Raw genomic sequence first — 13155 nt, forward strand, 5'->3', positions numbered from 1 at the left:
ACCATACAATGTTAAATCACCAGCTAAGAGGCGACAACATATGCGCGTGTCGCTCGTTTGCCGAATTGTGACCAAAGTTCGCCACTTATTTCTTTGGGGGAAAATGTTCGTCTTATTGTTCGCGTGGGTGACCAAAAGATACGGATCGTGCAAGGGTGAAGTTTTCGAGGATGGTTGGTTTGAGCGCTACCATTGAAACAGAAGCAAATACACGAATGACATACGGTGGAATGAGAACGACATTGTTAGGGTTGGAACGGGCCACACGAATAAACAGTATTCAAGGCCAAATTGCGTTGGATGTTAGATAGGAGTAAACTGACACATATCGAATTTCTAGCGAGTACATTTGTTTAGGGAGGAAAATTGTTACACTTCTGGTGGTGATTATAAAGACAGATTGAGGTAAAATTTCAAACAAAACTATAATTTTCAGGACGATGAATTTAACGTTTCACTTATTCTGTTCCTGGTACCGTAATCCGGGGTATCATTGATCAGTGGGGTAACATTGATCGGAATGATTCATCTCGTAATAAGTTGGTCTCATCATTTATTGACGAAACATTTCCAAAGCAGGAATGTTACTTCTCTTTCTTATATTCATAAGCTATTAAAAATTAGGATTTTTGCAAAAATTGCGTTAACTTTATGAGTAAATTTGTCAAGTTTGCGAAACAATGATTTCAATGGTTAAGGATGACACTACCGAAGATTCATGTCTCACATAAGTTCTGCAAGCGATATGAGCAAGGAAAATGCGTTTTTCACTAAAAATGACATCGCCAAAAACGATTCCACTGTCAAAACTTTTAAAAGTATGTTCAATTAGGCAACATTAACAAATTACTGTTAAGAATGTATAATTCCCTTAGGAAATTGTGTACTTTTAGGCGTATTCTGCTATTCGAGTTGTTTTTAATGTTAAAATAACTTAAAAAGTTCATGAGATGTAAGCGTTTGGGCATCATATTCGGCTTCAGGGGCCATGATTTAAGTAGGTAACGACATTTTCAATGTTACCGAACGTTGTTTACATGGATGATCAATGTTACCCCATATCAGCTAAATGCAAAAATCACATAAAACATTTTTATAACCATGCATAAATCTTTCAGAAATAAAATACAATATACAGTCACGAGTTATGGGAGGCAGTACTTGTTTTAAAAATATAAAACTCACAACATTTGCATTTTTGAAAGAAATATTTAAGAAATATCCTGAAAACTGATCAATGTTACCCCGGATTACGGTATTTTCAATATATCATCTCTCTGAGTGCGGATAGCGAGAAACTTTTGTTTTGGAAAAAATAATCTACGTGAAATTTACTACAAGTTAAAAAAAAATGATCCAATAAAACAAGCATATTCCGGGGATTCAGAATTATTCTAAAAGTGATCACTTCCCTGAAGGCACCACATCCCCGGAATTTGCCAGGAGGTGTCCAATGTCGTCAGAAGCCATCGAAATGTCTTTTTGTGAACTTGATTTGCAAAACCATTGAGTTTGATGTGTCGTAAGTAGAGTTTCCAATTTTCCCGGGAAACGGGAAATAAAATTTTTATTTCCCGGGAATTCCTGAAAAAACGTGAAAACAAATCAATTTTTTTTCATTTTTTTATAGATTTTCCGTATTTCATGGATATTATATTTTACACCTGTTTTGGTTATTAAACAAGAGCAAGATCTCGTTGATAAGATATACATTTTATTATTAACTACTTGATTACGAAAAACAACAAATAATCATTGAAATATAATAAATGATTTAGCGAGGACATTGGTGTGTTTGACATGGAAAGTAATGAAAGATTATTATGAAATGAAGAATGAAGAAATTAAATCATCGAACTGTTTATTGGAATACCTATGAGTAAATAAAAACCGTATATATACTATTGAATTACAACTAGATTTTAAATACTTTGACAGATTCGCGTATTTTGACCTTAACTGTAATCTATCGAAGTCAAATCTAATACACGACACAGCCTTACATATACGCGTCTAGTGGAACTCTAGTGGAATTAAATGGTATAGTACTAAATTCGTTTTTTCATTTACATTTCTTTTACAATTGTGCAATATATGGTCAGTTCTTTTGTGAAATAAAATTTCCCGGGAAATACGCGATTTCCAAGATATACGAGAAATCCGGGAAACATAAAACTATATCCCGAGAAACGGGAATCCTTATTTCCCGGACGTCTAGCACAGCCAACTTCGTAGCAGGTCTCTTCAAAACACCACTTGATGTCTGTACCTCCGCTCTGCGCGTTACTCCATCCTTTCCCGGAATCGTATGAACTACTCGTCCTCGTATCCACCGATTCCTGACATTTTCGTCCGCTACGTAGACAAGATCTCCTACTTCTATCGGTTTTACGTCTTGGAACCACTTAGTCCGACGTATGATGGTTGGTAGGTATTCTACAACCCAACGTCGCCAGAAGTTATCCAAAGTGTGCTTCACTAAATTCCAGCTGTTCTTCAGCGCCATTCCTGTGTCTGTAGGGAACTTCTCCGGCTCTCGAACGCCACTTGAGCTCAACAGCAGAAAGTGATTAGGAGTCAGTGATTCACAGTCGGCCGTCTCCAGCGGGATAAACGTTAGTGGTCTGGAATTAATCATGCTCTCTGCCTCAGCCAACATGGTAGCAAACGATTGATCGTCCAATTTCCTTTCAACGGGAACACACCCTAGTGCAGATTTCACGGCGCGAACCATCCTTTCCCAGCAGCCTCCCATATGAGGAGCGGCAGGAGGGTTGAACCGCCACTGTGTTTGGGCATTCGTGAATGTGCTGCCCAATTCAGTATAAATCTTGCTGATTTCAGTTTGTAGATCTCGATTGGCTCCTACAAAATTTGTCCCATTATCGGAATAAACTTCCTGGGGGGCTCCTCGCCTTGCTATGAATCTTCGAAAAGCTTTCTTGCACGCATCAGTGGACATGTTTGAGACCACCTCAAGATGTATAGCCCGGATCGTAAGGCAGGTAAAAGACAAACCCATCGTTTCGCTACACTTCGTCCAATCTTCACTAAATAAGGCCCAAATCGAGTTAATCGAGAATCGATCACATGTTATCAAAACATGCCAATTTTTGAGCACGCTTGAAATAAAAGGCGAATAATATTATCGATTGATAATTCGAATTAAGATATTGTCATTGCGTTTATTACCGAATTTCATTGATTGTCTTATGAAATTTATTACTGAAATTCTCCACCAATATCATAAGTAAAACTTAAAAATTTCAACAATAATCGTTGTGGCGCCAAATCATAATTATTCCTTAAGAAATTATTAAGTTTTTTTTTGCCTCAGTGTGCGAGACAAGCAAACATACAACGGTTAGCACTCGTGGAAAAGAATGTGTTCATTTTGAACGACCTAAATGTACGAGTTCGCACCCCCTAGATTAAAACGAGCCTCAAAAGTGAGAACTTTTAAACGGCAAAAATTGAAACATTTCGTGTGAATTTTTTTCCATACAAAGTAGAGTGTCCGTATTTTGAAGCTGTTTGTAATATGAATCTAAACGGTATCTACGGCATAGACTGTGACAGGTCATGGTTTACACATGCCTTCAGTTGTGTTCATGATTATTAAAGCACAGACAAACTGACGATGCAACTAAAGCAATTATAAATTCAAATCATAGTTACGCGAATATGAACGCCCAGTGCTAAAAATATTGTGTTTGGCAAACCGGTATCTAGGTGGCGGTAGTGCGCAAACGTCAAACACGAACAAAAGTGATTCGAGTGCCATTAACTAGAATAGAGCACTGTTCTGTTGCACGTTAAACATTTTCGAGTGTTACGTCTGTTTGTCTGTGATTGAAGTGCACGAGTTCACTATTTGACGTTTGTGCGGTGCCGTGTTATTTATGTAACCATGGCAATGAGTGAATTCGGCACCGCTCAAACTTCAAATTCGTGAACTTGTGCATCGGTCCATATTAATAAGAAAGATTTTTTTGCAATTGTTCAATAAGCCCTTTTATAAACGTTTGTTGGCCGAAAAAGGCCGAGTGAGCTTGGATGCAGTCACAGATGAATAGATCTACTGGATGTTATCAGTTGATTACCATGGTTACACAGAGAATCGCCAACGAAAGCGTATATCTGAACAAGTTCTCTGTTTATACGACAAACCAGCTGAATATTTCATGGATGCACAACAGCAACAGCGGATTACAGGGTTTAAATGTCGAAATTTGGAAACGTAGCTCAATCTTGAATTCTTGAGCGATTTCACAAGCCCGACGCTCAATTAGTAGCTTCTCGGATCAGCCACTCAGGGGGCTCTGGTATTGGTGTCTAGCGGGCTTGTTTCTTGACTGCTCAACCGATGCTAAGTTCATCACGAGTCGAAATCTGGAAGCGCGGTTGGAGAACCTAGAAATCTTAAGCGATTTCAGAAACCACAAACTAGACGCTGGATTGGCAGCTTGAAGATAAATTATAACCTAAGAATAGCAGACGATGATCCTCCCTTTTGTGCTTTTCTCTTTCTGATTGACCAATTTGAAAATGGGTATGTGCCAATAATGGATTGGGCTTATAATTACTTGAAAATTGCGGAAAATGCTAATGCGTGAGAAATTGGTTGAACATGAATTCTTGGAAGGGTTGACATTTACTAAATATACAATATAATAGGTATTGATAATCAATAGTTTTCATTATTATGAAGCTAAATTTCTGATCCATGGGTGCCAAATTTATGAAAATTGTTCTAGAAGAATTCATTTTCAAAGCATACACCCGATTCTGTTTTTGCACGGGGGATGCGTACCGTGCAAAAAAAGCTTTCAGTTCAAAATTCCAAAAACCGTGCAAAAAGTAAAACAACTTCTCGCCGTTTCATGCAAAAATGAGGTTTTGGCAAAAAAAAAATGTATGGAAACTTTTTTTGCACGGCCATGTAAAAAAATCCGTGCAAAAACAGAATCGGGTGTATTACGAACTTTGTTGTATGTGATCATTTCCATAATCGAAGTGTTCTCATGAAATATGGAAAATCAAAGACGCTGTTGGAAATGCCGCTCTATTTTACAATCGCACTCACTCCGACGCTGCAGCAGGTTCCGCGAATACAGTCTCAAATTGTCGTGTCATAAATTATTCATGACAAATGAAGTTTTGTTTGAAGCTATGAATAATTTAAGTCGGGAATATTATTCTTTTAACTCTTTTCCGCACATTTGATGGCCCTGAAAAGGGCCGATGGGTTTCTTAGGTTTGATGCTGTCACAGATGAATAGCGAATGGGCAAATCAATCGTCAATGTTGCGATGGTTTAGACACAGCAAACAACTCTTCCCTTGAAGCCAATCGAGATTTTTAGTAGTCATAAGAAAGAATTTTTTTTGGGCGTTCCGCTGAGTCGGAATCCGTACGATTTACATCCTTAGATGCGGGCTTCTTTGGGTCGGCGATTCTCTTGACTGTCGGCTTCTTCGGAGTCTTCTTCATAGCGGCGGTCTTTGAAACTTGGTGGGATTTTGCTTAGGAACTGCCTTCTTTTTCTCCTTTTCCTTCAGCCACAGCCACAGTTTCCCGGAATTTCATTTCACTCTTGTCAATCTTGCAATCTTGCCGGCATCGCGGTTATAGTTTCTGCCGATGTATTTCTCGATCACCTGGCCTCTCATTGAGTAAGTGCTACATCAAACATTTCCTTCCTCTATCCCAAGTTACGGTAAAGATGGGCGTGGCCGGGAATAGCGATATTCATGCTTTTAGTATTCTTGTTTATGATTTGAACAAGGTATACTCCCCTGCCTTGTTCTTGAAAGTATTCAGAATGAGATTATTAAAAAGAAACATGAATGTTGCTAGTATCCAATCTACGAAGTATACCGTAACTACGCTAACGCTAACACTAACGCTAACGCTAATGTGCTTTCGTTGTGGTTCATAAAGAGTTAAAATGTGATTTTCAAAAAAAAAGGAAGATTTATGAAGCTTGACTGATATGCAACTAACAAATGACCAAATTTCTAGGGACCTAATAAATCGCAATTTATTGTTAGTCGGCAGTTCATTTCGGGTATCAGTTTTGTTCGCTGAAATCAACTCGTTTAAATTGGTCGGCGTTACAATTTAAGTGTTTTTAGGAAAATCCCCGACACAAAAATTCAGAATGATTTCGAAGTTAATACATTGGTATGATTTTGAGGAATTTCTAAGATTCAGAACCCCAGTTTTCTCGTTTAAGCTTGATGTCAGCTGTAATCAAAACGTTTGTTTAAGAAAAATACTTAAAAACCAAAAAAAAAAACGCCCGAAAATTGGAATCTACTTAGGGGCGGTCCATTAATTACGTAAGACATTTTCTGGGGATTTTCAACCCCCCTCCCCCCATGGTAAGATTTTTTGTATGAAAACTAAAAATAATGTATATGGCGCGTAAGAAATCTCAAACCCCCCTCCCCCCATAACCCCTTACGTAATTAATGGATGGCCCCTTAATAAAAGGAATGCCATTTTAATAAAACTTTCTTGCTGTTAATCAATTAAGAAAACTGAGGTGAAATTCAGTGTGAAAGAACAAGATCCATCCCTGAATCATCAAAAATTCTATAAAATGTGCTTTCATTTTCGGTCCGGATATTTCAAACATTAGTATTTTGAGAAAATTTTGAAGATTTATGTGCTACTAATTCCTCCTCTTCATAGCTCTGAGACTAAGGCAATCGTTATTCAGATATAAATGTTGAGAAAACATTTTATTTCTATTCCTGATAATCATTCAATTGTTTAACATGCAGGATCGCTTAAAATATTGCCAAGATATTAATGATATACTGCTCTCAACCATGTCATCATGAAATCACATCACGCGGGCCACATTACACTAACGTTCAAAATCAGTTCGCGGGCCGCACAAAATCTCTCTGGGGGCCGCATGCGTTATATCCGTTATATCTTTTATTTACATTCTCAGTTTCGCTTGGTTCGACCGTTTTGATCAGTTTTTCCCGTTTACTGTTAGCCCATTTACTACACGGAGTTTGATAATTATGTTCAGATTGCGCATTCTGTCCGGGCGGGTGTTACGCAACTAACAATCGGTTGTGGATGCTTTTTAACCGTTCGATGACCCTGGAGGGATCGATTCTGCTTTTCGTATAATTTTGAGCAGAAAAACCGACTGTGTTATCCCAGGGTGTTTAGTTCGAACGCGCTTCCTTTCGTTTTTCGATTATCTAAAAATACAGTACCACCCAGTACAGTTTTTCAATGGGCACAGTACAGTTTTTCAATAGGCGTGATTTTTTTTTTTTTACGCGTATCGTTATTTTATACAATCCGATGACCCTGGAGGGATCGGTTTTGCTTTTTACTGGTTATTGAGCAGAAATATTACTGCACAATCGACAAGCATTTCGCGAAATACTATTTATACTATAAATAAACTATTGTTTTCTCTTTTTGATTGCCGGCATTCAAAAGATTAATTTGAAAACGCTTAAACAACAAATATTTATGGTCTATCGCCAGCTTTCTAGGCGAATCCTGACAATATACCTTCCCCAACCTCCAACTCCGTAGCACTTATGAGGGTGTCGCTGAGTCGGTGGCCTCTCATTAAGTAAGTGCTACATCAACATTTCCTTCCTCTATCCCAAGTTACGGTAAAGATGGGCGTGGCCGGGAATAGCGATATTCATGCTTTTAGTATTCTTGTTTATGATTTGAACAAGGTATACTCCCCTGCCTTGTTCTTGAAAGTATTCAGAATGAGATTATTGAAAAGAAACATGAATGTTGCTAGTATCCAATCTACGAAGTATACCGTAACTACGCTAACGCTAACGCTATGTATTTCTCGATCACCTGCAGGGAGGACCCGTTCCTTTCGTTTAGGGCTGCGATGGCGGCCTCAACCATCTTATTATCATGTGGACTGCTTCCTCTTCTTCTTCTTCTTCTTCTTCTTGGCGACGGCAGCGGTGATGGTTTTGGCTTCAGACGGCATCTTCTCTTGGTCGGTCGACGGTCAGTTTGATTTGAGCAAAGCAAGCCAAACGGGGATGTCCTTCGCTATCGATGTCTGTGCCTGAGAAGCACGACCGGTCAGAGCAAGCCGATCCACAGTAATTCTCCACACAAAAGATGGACAAAAGTCTTGAAATAGATTTATCATATTCTCATAAAGTTTGTTTTTTACTCTGATTGACTAGATTGTATATGTTTTGGAACTATTTATTACCATTGTGTGATTAACCTATTTTTAGAGGTTTCTTAATATATCAGAATTTTATGTTATCAACATGCGATTTAGCTTCGTCAAGCTATACGGCACTTGAGCCCAAATAGTTAATGGTTTGGAAATGGAATCCTTCAGTATCATTATATAAGTATCTTATCAAATGATTTTTAAACAAATATGCCTTTCGATTAGCACTCGAACAGAAGTATTCACTACACTCATTAATATATTACCATACTCAGAATTGTCACATTAAATCCGGTTAAACAAATGACAGAAAACTTATGTTGCGCAAGATGAGTCTATGATTTACCGAAACTTGATTGAAAAATCTTCAATTTAAGACTAGTGTCATATTTGCGCGAGTGTGTGCTCATATTTGAAAACCAAATTGAATTTCATTTGATTTGCTCCATATATTTTACAAGGGAGCAAAAAAAATACAATTACGTTGATCGTGTTCTTCAAAATGCTTTCAAAACTTCAATTTTCACTCAATCTTTATGAAACCTTGGAAAAGGCTATTCAATTATCGTATAAAAATACAAAACTATTTTGATAATTAATAGTCCAAGTTAGTTTTTCTACTATTTTCCGCCCTTGCATCACTGTGCGATCTGTTGCCTGCTGAGATGCGATCCAAGCGGAGAGTGAAAAGCAAATGACGTCAACTTTTCTCTAGCATCCCTATTTATAGAATTGCTTGAAATCAACGTACTCTTTTAAAACAGTTATTGAACTATTTGGACAGGTATGTGGGAAACAAGCTGCATCTGTTGGTTCCCTGTACAATTTTGATTATTCCAGTCAATCACGGAGTAGCAACTACGAATTGTACGGTCATCAATGCGTATGCTGCTTATGCTTATATTTGGACAAGTATGTGGGATTCAGTAAGTAAACGACATGAACCTTTGATGCATTGTCTTTCGATTGAAGTGCTTATCAAGGAATTTCGTTAAGCAAGAAAAAAGTTATAAACGTTTAAAATATTTCATGCCGACGTAATGCTCTTGGTTTTGAAATTCCGATTTCACTCCTGTATAGAGAAGAAAGACGTAGTCCTACGTTAAAAATGAGAATTATTTCAATACCTTTCTGTAATTAAAGTAAAGACATTTTTTTCAAGAGAATTTCTCTCTGGAATCCCTAAAATTGGATGGCATTTTCTCCCGGGTGCTGTTTTTTTGAAAAATAAACATTATATTCAAAAAAAAAATGATGAAAGCGTAAAAAAATGTTCACTGTATGACTGAAAAAATGTATTAAATTTTTTATTGAACGCCTGTTACTAGAGATCTACTTTCAGAATAGAGTACCGTAATCCGGGGTAACATTGATCAGCGGGGAAGCATTGATCAGTATGACCCTTCTCGCGTTTCTTTTATTTGTAAATTTGTCAACTTTTTGAATCAATTAATTTTATCACTATGGATGACACTACCGAAGATTCATGTCTCACATGAGTTCTGCAAATGGTATGAGAAAGAAAATGCGGTTGTTGCTAAAAATGACATCGCCGAAATCGATTCCGTTGTCAAATCTTTACTAAGTTTATTAAATTTAGTAACATTAACGAACTACTATTAAGGCCCAAGTAAAAATGGAGCAAATGTCAAAAATGAAAAAGCAGTTTTCTCCGTTAATATCGACAAATCGAAAAAAATAAAAACACACAGCTGTTTTATTTTTAAAATAAAAAGGCTGTGTGTTTTTTATTTTTTCCGATTTGTTGATTTCAAGGGCGAAAACTGCTTTTTCATTTTTGACATTTTCTTCATTTTTTCTTGCACCTTAAGAATGCAGAATTTCCTTAGGAAATTGCCTACCTTTAGGCGTATTACGCGGTTCAAAGTGATTTTATTTTTGAAATAACTCAAAAAGCATATGACTTGTAAGAGTTTGGTCTTCATATTCGGCTTCAGGGGCCATGATTTAAGTAAGCAACGACATTTTCAACATTACCGAATGTTGTTTACATGGGTGATCAATGTTACCCCATATCAGTTTAATCAAATAATCACTTAAAACATTTATTTAAACTTACATAAATATTTTCAAAACTGAAATACAGTATACAGTCACGAGCGGTGGGTGCCAGTACTTGTTTTAAAAATATAAAACTTGCCACATTTGCATTTTCAAATGAACAGTTAAAGAAATATCCCAAAAACTGATCAATGATACCCCGGATTACGGTACCGGTGTATGGAAGATCGCCAAATGTTAACGGCAATGCTAGAAACGCATAAAGAAGTAGAGCCAGTCGGACGCATTTGACACGCTCGAAAACTGAACGCAGTGGGTCAAGCTAAAAATAGCCTACAACGGTGATAATAGTCTAATTGTTAGCAAATGCACAGCATCGTACAGAGCACTTCGGGGATGTAGGACCCCGACAGTTACCACCAGCAGTGTTGCTCAGACTCATTTCCCCGAAAATAACATTTTCCGAACTACGAAGCCACGAACTACTACAACCATGCTTTATCCTCCTAAGATAGGAAAGCAGATGGTTAAGCTTGAGTACTGCACACAAAATCGATCAATTTTGATCCCAGAGAGCCACAATTCAAGTTTCGGTGAAATGAAATGAGTGAGTGAGTGAGTGCGAATCATTTCACCGAAACTTGAATTGCGGCCCACCGAGATCGAAACTGTCGGATCCCATGTGCAACATTCAAACCCAACACCCTCCCCCTCAATCTCAGGAATACATCGCACAGTTATAACAGTTCATGGCTTCACAATTCGAATTTCGGGGAAATGAGTCTGGTCAACACTGACCACCAGTCGGAAATAGCGAATCACCTCTGCAACCCTAAGGGAAAGATTTGCCCTGTGAGATATCCTTGAAGTCTGGGCACCATCAGTGCGGGCGTCTCCCCTACCTGAACTGGTAAACCACTTCTGATGCCTGGAGAGACAGGAGAAGAAAGAAGAAATGATGAAAGATATGTCGAGATACTGTTGCAGTACGAGGTACAAAAAATATTTTAAATGATTTAGAAATTTCTGTGTTTAAAATATGTTAACTCATTTATCATTTCAGAAAAAAAATCAACCTGGTGTATATCTCGCTTGGTTCTTGATTTTGACTGATAAAGTTATTCGTTTGCTTTACGATCCAGACAGCAAGCAAGCACATTATTTCCTCCGGCAACTCCGGCAACCAACCAGGCTAAGTAGTACCTAAACGAGCATTTCGACGCCTGGCTTGCCGGATCAAAGTTTACCTCCGCTGTATAGCTGCATCGGTTGCCCGACGATGATGCTAGCAAATAGTCATGACAAAAGTTTTATCGAAAATCTCTCGCTAGTCCGCTACTGGCTGCTTTTGGGACAGGCGTTGTGCCTTCAGCAGAAGTTGTATAGTTTCCGTTGGAATGGGCGAAAAATAACCGAAATGCTTATTGTATTATCATGACGGTGTTCTGATGTATCAACATAGGTCCTAGATGAGTTCCTTCGTCGTCTTCACGCTTATGTTGATAATGTAATGTTCGGCGTCGGTTTTGTTGGAATGGTAAGTGCTTTGCGTATTCCCTTATTAAACTTGTTACATGTTGATTCTACCATACAATGTTAAATCACCAGCTAAGAGGCGACAACATATGCGCGTGTCGCTCGTTTGCCGAATTGTGACCAAAGTTCGCCACTTATTTCTTTGGGGGAAAATGTTCGTCTTATTGTTCGCGTGGGTGACCAAAAGATACGGATCGTGCAAGGGTGAAGTTTTCGAGGATGGTTGGTTTGAGCGCTACCATTGAAACAGAAGCAAATACACGAATGACATACGGTGGAATGAGAACGACATTGTTAGGGTTGGAACGGGCCACACGAATAAACAGTATTCAAGGCCAAATTGCGTTGGATGTTAGATAGGAGTAAACTGACACATATCGAATTTCTAGCGAGTACATTTGTTTAGGGAGGAAAATTGTTACACTTCTGGTGGTGATTATAAAGACAGATTGAGGTAAAATTTCAAACAAAACTATAATTTTCAGGACGATGAATTTAACGTTTCACTTATTCTGTTCCTGGTACCGTAATCCGGGGTATCATTGATCAGTGGGGTAACATTGATCGGAATGATTCATCTCGTAATAAGTTGGTCTCATCATTTATTGACGAAACATTTCCAAAGCAGGAATGTTACTTCTCTTTCTTATATTCATAAGCTATTAAAAATTAGGATTTTTGCAAAAATTGCGTTAACTTTATGAGTAAATTTGTCAAGTTTGCGAAACAATGATTTCAATGGTTAAGGATGACACTACCGAAGATTCATGTCTCACATAAGTTCTGCAAGCGATATGAGCAAGGAAAATGCGTTTTTCACTAAAAATGACATCGCCAAAAAACGATTCCACTGTCAAAACTTTTAAAAGTATGTTCAATTAGGCAACATTAACAAATTACTGTTAAGAATGTATAATTCCCTTAGGAAATTGTGTACTTTTAGGCGTATTCTGCTATTCGAGTTGTTTTTAATGTTAAAATAACTTAAAAAGTTCATGAGATGTAAGCGTTTGGGCATCATATTCGGCTTCAGGGGCCATGATTTAAGTAGGTAACGACATTTTCAATGTTACCGAACGTTGTTTACATGGATGATCAATGTTACCCCATATCAGCTAAATGCAAAAATCACATAAAACATTTTTATAACCATGCTTAAATCTTTCAGAAATAAAATACAATATACAGTCACGAGTTATGGGAGGCAGTACTTGTTTTAAAAATATAAAACTCACAACATTTGCATTTTTGAAAGAAATATTTAAGAAATATCCTGAAAACTGATCAATGTTACCCCGGATTACGGTATTTTCAATATATCATCTCTCTGAGTGCGGATAGCGAGAAACTTTTGTTTTGGAAAAAATAATCTACGTGAAATTTACTACAAGTTA

This window comes from Aedes aegypti, chromosome 3 (assembly GCF_002204515.2).
Source record: "Aedes aegypti strain LVP_AGWG chromosome 3, AaegL5.0 Primary Assembly, whole genome shotgun sequence".
Lineage (NCBI taxonomy): Eukaryota > Metazoa > Arthropoda > Insecta > Diptera > Culicidae > Aedes > Aedes aegypti.